Here is an 8,583-nt window from a genome sequence, read left to right as displayed (position 1 = left end):
ATGCAGACTAGTCTGGGGCTTGTGCTCTCTGCCCAATGTCCAGTTCTGCTCTTGGGGATGATGGGATACTGAAAGAAACTCCTATGCTGCTTTATGGATTGAAGCATCTCTGTGTATTTCAGAGGCAGGGTACAAATGGCTTGCTTGCATAAATCCTTCTTGCTTTGATGAAAATATAATATTTCTTTCCCCTGAGTAAGCAAGTGTGCATATGTGTGTGCGTGTGTGTGTGCTGAATGCCAAAGCGCTGGTGAAGCCAGCTTGCTTCCGTATGTGAATCATTTCTCAAGCAGCTCTGTGTCTCGTTGCAATGTGGTTTTCCTCTCGGGGAAGCATTCAAGCCCTGAATTTTCAGTCTGGCTTGCACATGCTGTCAGAAGCTAGTGGGAGACGGTTTTCTTTTTAATGCAGAAAAGAGGACAAGCTTTTACCGTAAGTATTTTAATCCCTTTTATTTGTTAAGGTCGGAACTGCGTTATCTCTAGCAGTGTTGTGGGATTAGCAATGTGTTCTTAGAGTGAATGGACCTGCCTTGCTCAACAACATTTGTTTGCAGTATCTCATTTAATTAAAACTAAATTGTGGGAAATGCAAAAAATATACATTGCAAACAATGCTGCATTGGCAGAAAATGGCCTGGGGATGATTTAAAACCATTACAACAGAAAAAACATATGAGCCTGTGAGAGCTAGCTACTGTATTCTCTTCTCTTTGGCTACATGGAGTTTAGTGACAGAGGGGCTGACTCTGCGCCTGTTTCTGCTTTCTTCTCTGGGAATTTAGGATTTTGTTCCAACAGTTAAACCAAACAGAAGCACAAGTGGGCTCTCCTCTGTTACTGCATGCTCACATGGTCCAGTGGAGAAAGGGCAGAAAGGAGCAAGCTGCTAAGCAAATCGGTTTGGCAGCTAGTTCCTCTGTGGGCAATCGGTGAAAGCATCGGGAATGTGCCAGGCTGGTAGCCTCTTACACCATCCTCGCAAAGAGCTGTTCAGATTCTCAGCAGGGCTCTTTAGCTGTAACAGTTTAACAGTTGGCCTTAAAAAACGTACTCTGGACTGAAGCGTGATCATAATAACAATAGTAATAATAAATATGGGTGTTTATGTAGCATGTTAGAGCTTTGCAAAGTTGTACAGATGTTAACTAAGTCTTTGTATTTAGCAGTAAAGGATTACTGGTAGAAATCATTTGAAAACAGGGATTCTCTACCCCCTTCTCTTGTATACAGTCTAAGTTCCTCCACGTGTCCCCTACTTATTCTTTCCTTCTCACCTCCTCTTCCAAAAGGGACTGTTTTGAGTGTTTCTCTTCAACTCTTTCTAAACTATAAACTGTTCTCTGCCATTGTAACCTCAGTTGGAGAGAGGATATTTGATTTGTTGAAATACATCCTTTGTTCACACAAATCTACTGATAACTACAATAGGGATACCTCAAACTAACACACGCACACAGGTACTACCTCTTCCCTTTCTAGCTCAGTTCTCAAACAATTTCGTTACGCAGCACACCAAGGTGGATCTTTCAGCTCCTTATTGCTCCCATAAGACCTGGTCATAAACTGTTGATATCACTGTTTAATCTGTTTTCTTCCTGTGCAATATGAATATTTTTAAAATGCAGAAGTTTTCTGGTTTCTTTCGCAGTTCTGTAATTTACTAATGGCGTCTTCTTTCCAAAGAAATCCTTCTGTTAGAAGTTCATACTGTTTGCCACTCATATAGAAGTTCAAAAGTTCCCAGTTTATTGACTTTATTAAATGATCTACTCTGCACTTTAATGAAGGATAATATCTCCTTAAGGAATAGCTTCCAGATCTCAATTATTTCTCTGCATTGTGACAGATGGAAAATGGAAATCAGGGAAACATCCCAACATGTGGCAATATGTGGGACTGCTCACTTGTGTGTTGTGTGAGAGGAGATGTTGATTTATCTCATTTTTACTTTGCTTTTCTATGGGGTTCCTTTCCAAGGCACATGAATGATGTTCATTCGTGTTTTTATCTTTGTAAGTCTGCTGTTTGGTGAATCATTGTGATCCTATTTTTACAAATGAAAAATTAAAGTATAGAAAGACTGTGTGACTTGTCCAAGGTAGTATCAGCAATCTGTGATAGAACTGAGGGTAGAATCAGGCGGAATCCCAAGCCGGTGCATTGACTACATTTTCCTCCTCCTTGGCTTTGAGAGGGCAGGGAACCGGCTCGCCTGTGTACATGTACCGGTCAGGATTAGCATGTAGCCACATGCTGTTCATCTCTCCCTGCCATTCAAAACACGATTGTTCCTTCTCTTTTTTTATAGATGTATCTACCTCTTATGCTACAGAAAGATGTAATGATAGGTACTTATGAAGGAAACCCCTTGTAATTATTTTTTCATTTCTTCAGCAATTACATAGCTCTTGCCCTATCCAAAATGAAACCTTCTTTTCCTCCTACTTATGGATTGGTAAAACATGAAGTGTTAACTGTATGTGTCACTTGCTTTGTGCTATATTCACTGGGTCAGTAATTCTATTGCAGTAAAAAGAACTGGATTAATGAGCACGAGCTACCTTGAAATGGTTCTAAAAACATTTTGTTCTCAACCTGCAATATGCTGCACATAAATTAAACCCATTTACTCAGAGCAGGGGCATATTGGGGAAAGCCCAGAGTGACCTAAATCTTTGCAATTATAGCATGATTTTAACCTCCAAAAGCTAGGAAGTTCAGAATCAATGCATCAGTTCTACCTTTCTTTTATCTTTCCCTTGCCTAGAATCTCCAAAGGGTGGATATGAGCACTATGTAAACTGATATACTTTGTCTGCTTGCCAAACACCCAAGTTATGAGGGAATTGCAACTTGTAAAAATGCATTCTCCAAAGTCTCTACTGTGGAATCATTGCAGTAGCTTTGATGTGACTTGATAAAACTGGGCATTAATTGCATAACCTTTATGTATGCATACAACCATTGCATGATTTAATATATAGCATCCCAGACTGAGAACATGCTGCCCGTGCCTGTCTGCCTGCCTGTATCCAAATGCATGTCGCCATCCTACCCTTACCTTTGTGTGTTTTTTTTTTTTCTGGCATGCATCCATCAGTAATGTGATGAACACGATGCAAAACTACCACATTCAGGTCCACATCTCTGACCTCAAGTTAGTGAAAGATCATATCAGTCTTTTGTCCTTTCAACCTTACCAAGACAACGCTTGCATCTACTAAAGTCAGAGAAGCATGGTGGACTATTTACTGATAGCCAGCATACAGCTGTGCTTCATTTAACTTTTTCAGATATCATACAGTCCAGCTAGTATTTGCCACTGTTCTTCTGGAGAGCCAGTGAGCAAAAAATTGCAGATGGGTTGATATTTTCGTTCCCTTATCTCCATGTTGTTCCTATGATCGGGGTCACAGGGAGGTAGCATAGTTTCTCTTCTGAGATGTGTAGTGGTGACTGGTTAGATAATCAGTGTGAGGAAAGAGGAGGAGGAGATTGAATATCCATGTACAAACAGCATAATTTAAATTACTGGAAGAGAAGGTTCCCATCCATTTCAGAGTACAACTTTGGCTTGATCTTAAACATCAGTCACTGTGCTGAATGACTGTTCCAGGTATTTTATCTGGTGAAGTAGCAAAGCTATATATATGTATTTTTTTTCCTGTCTTATAAATCGGCAGTAATGTGGAACAAAGACAAGAGAAATGCAGCTAAATAAATTCTTTATCCATATGTACAAATGAGGGATTTGTTGTAATTTCTACTTCCTTTTTCACATCCAGCTGGAAAATAGGATCTAATTGAGAATAAAACATTCATAAATCCAAAACTCCAGGGAGAATTTCTGTGGGGGAGGGCAGGCAGGAGGCCTTGCACTGGTCTCATCTATCCATGCCTGGAAAAATCATCAGTGACCCTAATGCTGGCTGGAGGAAGAAAGGATTTTATTTTGATCAGTGTTGAGACTTGCACAGAGTCCTGCAGTTGCTGATCTGGAGTTTGGCAGTTGTGTCGGGATGGTTTAGGAAGTTGAGTGAGTTGATGGCCAGACGCCTGTTGTTCATGTCTAGTTGGAACTTTCTTCACTTAGACCATTTCTGATGTAATTTACTTATCCTTGTAACCGTCCAGGATATTTATTTATGGGTGAATAAGTATCCATTTTAGAGAATTATGGAAAAGGCACTTAGGAAATAAGCAAGAAAAGCCTTAAACACAAAAACAAGAATGTGAGGTCCTATCTTCCCACTGTAACCACAGGTAAAGTAACTTCGTCTTTGGGAGATGCAAGGGAACTTCCGTTGGCTGTGTGGTTCCATCTGATACCACAAAGAGGAAGGGAGAGGACCTGGCTCTCTGCAACAGTTGCTTATACTGGAGAGGAAGGGAGCCATGTGCCCTGTAAAGAAAATTCTCATCTGATCTCATACGAAAGCTTTCTTCTGAGGTTTTTAGAAATCCCAGAAAAGCGTTTTATACGAGGCAACCTTAGCACAATGAAGATGTTGAAGATGTGACTGTTAAGTTATATCACAGTCACTGATGGTTAAATCCTAAAACTGGTATTTTGTTTTATATTCTTCTGTTGTTCAACTATGTGACCTTGGGCCTTTGTTTCTGAGTATTGTTTTATATCTAAAATGTATATACATTTTAACGCCTTACTTTTTAGCACCTTGATTTTATAACTGCTTAGCTGTATTATTATTCTACACTTTTCTGCACTCTGGAAAGTTTTTTTTTTTTTTTTTTTTTTTTTTTTTTTTTTAAAAAAGTTGCCTAAGGTACACACAAAACCAGCAGAATTTGCCCTGCTGCAGCATGCAGTCTGGACATGAAAACTTCCAAGTAATGTCTTGTCTCTTGGTAGTTTACCAGCAAAACATGAAAGTTCAGCTGCAAATGAGATGGGAAAGCAAGTCTGCTGAGGTAGACCAGAGGAAACAGCTGCTCAGTGTTTGGGGTTAGGTTTAAAATTGATTCTCTGTTTCTGTGGCCAGCAAAAGTAAGAGCAGCATTAGGGATGAGGTGCTGGGAAACAGGCATATCTTGTTGGTTTCTTTTGGGTTGTTATTGGGTGGAAGAGTGTGGTCTGGCTTGTGATTTTATTTTATTTTTTCCAGTCCTAATGGAAGCGAAGCTTTATAGTAGCAAAAATCCAGCAAGTGTAATGGAGGATGGCTGCATTGAGGTAGACTCGAAGACAATCTGCAAACAAGATATTGGAAACTAGAGGAAAGAGAGGATGTGTTAGATACAGAAATACTACACATTGAGTTGAAAGGAACAGAGGCTTAAAAGAAGCTGCTGAAGATGAGTAAAAGGGAGTAAAAGAAAGGTGTTTTTTTTAATTGTTAGCCCAGTATGATTTTTACATAGGCTTTTATCTGTACCATCTACCTTCAAATTGGCAATTACTATATTGGACTATCGGCTTCCTTGCTTTGTGACCCTGGCTTGATTCCTGATACCAGCTAAGAAATCAAGATGAGTCATATGGAAGCATCTGTCAAGCTTAAAAATTGTTGTTTAAAATGAATTGATATGAAAGGCAGAAAAGAATTCTATTTCAGCACAAATGGCTATGCTGCCGTACAGCTTCCCACACTCTAGTAGGAAATGCTTTATGGCTTACTGAACTTGTTAGGTATTTTTCTGTTCCAGTTGATAATTTGTATGAAAATAGCAGAGCTTGATTAGTTTAGAAGGAAGACTATGTAAGCATGATTCAAATTTTACATGCCAAAAATCCAGAAGAGAATCATGCTTTGATTTCATGTGACTGTGTAATACAGGTTCTGGAATAGTCTAACCCTTCAATGTAACAGAAGTAACTGAATTGCAAGAAAATGGCACTGGGAACTGTTTTTTTTTTTTTTTTTTTTTTTTTTTTTTTTTTTTTAAACCTGCCAAAGTCACAGATTTCTGTGCTTTGAAAGTCCTATCTGCGATACTGGTACTTCTGACCTAATTTTTCAGAAATGCTGGGCATTCACAGGTCTCAATGAACCTGCCATCTGCTATATTGTTCTCCAGACCTAGTAAGGACCTTCATATGTTTTCTTCAAGTTACTTTGGGAAAACAAATGAATCATTCTGCTTTAATTTGACTGCCCTGTTGAGTGAGTAGTGTTACACAGACATGAGCACCAAAGCACAAATTATGCAAAGTACCGAGGGTATGGATACATTCTCTCTTCAACACCCAGAAAAGAATTTTCCTATGTAATTTCATTTCTGCAAGTATGTTAATGATTTTTATTAACTTAATAGAGTAACTGCTAGCTTTTCTGACTGTGAATTAATATGGCTTGTCATCACTTAGGATCAACCTATCTACTCTTTTTAGTTACTCGGAGTAAAATAGCCTTTAATACCCTTAGGATCAACCTATCTACTCTTTTTAGTTACTCGGAGTAAAATAGCCTTTAATACCCAGCAGAAAGTGTTTCCTAGAAGTGGAAGTGTAGTACAAGATTAGTATGTTAAACCTTTGATGGACAGCCAAGCCTTGAGAGCCAAGAAACGTAGTGTTATTTCTGCTGATGACTGCTTGTGAGATTTAGGATAAATTCTCAGTCTGGTTTTACTAGCTAGAAAGTGGGAATAATTCCAGGCTGGTTCTAAAGATTTTTATTAATAAATGCTTATGGACTGTCTAATAAAGAAATGTTTAGGTTCTTAAATAAAACAATAATATTTCAAGTAAAATGGATGATCTTCCCATTGTGCCAGCTTATGCCAACTGCCAAAATAGTCCCCATCAGAATTTTCTTAAAAATGCCAGTGAGAAAGGATGAGTTATATAGCATGGCCTGAATTTTTAAAAGATTCTGACTTGGATGTCTGCAGGGAATTCTGATTACTGAGAGGAAAAAGCTTTCTCAGGACCAGCTTTCCATTTTTATAAACTCTCCAGTTATCTCACTTGCAGCACCTAATTCAGAAGAGAGGGGTATGCAAACATCAACAGTTTTGAGTTTAAAAGATTAAAAACAACACCTGCAGTCTCATTCTGAAGTTTGCTTAGAGCAGAACTGATTTTGCTGCTCTGAAACATGTTCTTGGCATGAACTCCCATTTACTTCAACATGGGGCTGCTGCTTAGCTTCAGTTTCTAAATGTTTTCAGAGTACAGCTCCAAGCAGAGCACGCTACAGCGATTTAATTGTGGCCTGCTATCGACCTGCTCTCGCTGAGCCAGGGAGAGGCTTTGAATCTTGGGAGAGCGGCATTCTGCTTGCTTCCCAAGGAAAGTTCCCTGTTAAATGTGAAGAAAGAAATGAGACACAGAATCATATTGCTCCAGACATTGCTTACAGACTCATCTTCAGGGAGACTGAACACCAGCATGTTTCAGCTGAAGCATATTGTGGCATGATGGATGTAGAACTAGTATTGTTGTCATTGTATTTGCAAAAACAGCTTGACTGCATCTCTTGTGGAGAGCTGCTTTTTCTGCTGGTTTTCTCTCTTTCAGATTTCTCTACAGGTAGCCTAGAAATCAAGTCATAATCCCTCTGGGGTCCTTTTGGAAGGAAATGCTGGTATCTATTTAAAATACAGTAGGCTTACTTCTATCAGTGTATTTTAAAGCCAATGGGAGCAGTTACCTGTTGGCAGCTTCCCAGATAGAGAAATGCAGGGTTTGGAATATCGTGGGCAGAAGCATATTGAACAATATCCTCTGTTCCAGTAATTACAATATGAATACATAAATGTGACCTTTGTCCTGACCTGTGAAAGGCACAATTTTCAAGATCCATTAAGCTGTGATAAAAACTTAATGGTGATCCCGTTCCCAAGCTGCCATTCAGGACGGTTTGACACAATGATTGGCTACTTCCAAAGTCACTTCTGCCCACTCAGAAGGATGGTCTGCAAGGCAACGTTCTCAACCTCACCCTGAAAAATGCTATCGAGGAAGCAGAGGCTGCTGTGTAGTGATTGTACTGCTCTGACAAACTGCTGCCTAGTTTGAGATTTGGGATGGAAGGGTACAGTATTCCGTCTTTTAACCTGAGTCTCTCCAGAAACTGCAGTCTGTTACCTGTGGCTTGTATTGGTAGCACTCAGTCCCTTGCACTGTTTCTTTTTTCAGCATATTTGTTTCTCCACAAATATCTTCTTTTGTCTTTCCAGACTTAAAAATTATTTCAGTTTTTGATCATTCACCTATACCAAATGGTGGGCTTGAGCCAACTGGATAAAGGCTGTATAGGATGGTTTCTTTTATACAAGCTATTACAGACTGCCCCCACAGTTTCTATGCAAGGATCAGAGAAACAGTTTTTCTTTCTTTGTGTTGTTTCCTGAATGCTAACTGTCTGCAGCTATTTTATGTATCTAAGCTAATACTTTGGTTGACAGTTCATTGCTGACTAGACAGTTAAGTTCCTCCATGTATAACGAGCCATTCCACGATACTTAACTTCTGGGGGTTTCCCATTGTTCCAGCTGCCTGCAGCTTCATTGAAGCTTTTTTGTTTGTTTATTTTCTTGTAATATGATAAATTGAATTTGGAGGAGAAAACCTGATGTTGACTGTGTGACTGTATTTCCTGCTCTCAGCAAAAAA

At 39.2% G+C, this 8,583-nt stretch overlaps 1 protein-coding gene across 1 annotated transcript in view; it reads left to right on the top strand.

Moving 5' to 3' along the window:
* The first annotated feature begins 256 nt into the window (after positions 1-256).
* SPECC1 (sperm antigen with calponin homology and coiled-coil domains 1) overlaps positions 257-8,583 on the top strand; it is a 92,071-nt gene continuing 83,744 nt past the window's right edge. The window contains exon 1 of the mRNA XM_064523217.1: positions 257-432. The gene's annotated coding sequence lies outside the window, so the exon portion shown is untranslated. The remainder of the gene's footprint in view (positions 433-8,583) is intronic.

The sequence above is a fragment of the Dromaius novaehollandiae genome, chromosome 19 (assembly GCF_036370855.1).
Source record: "Dromaius novaehollandiae isolate bDroNov1 chromosome 19, bDroNov1.hap1, whole genome shotgun sequence".
Classification (NCBI taxonomy): Eukaryota; Metazoa; Chordata; class Aves; order Casuariiformes; family Dromaiidae; genus Dromaius; species Dromaius novaehollandiae.
This window is presented reverse-complemented; position numbering and strand designations above follow the sequence as displayed.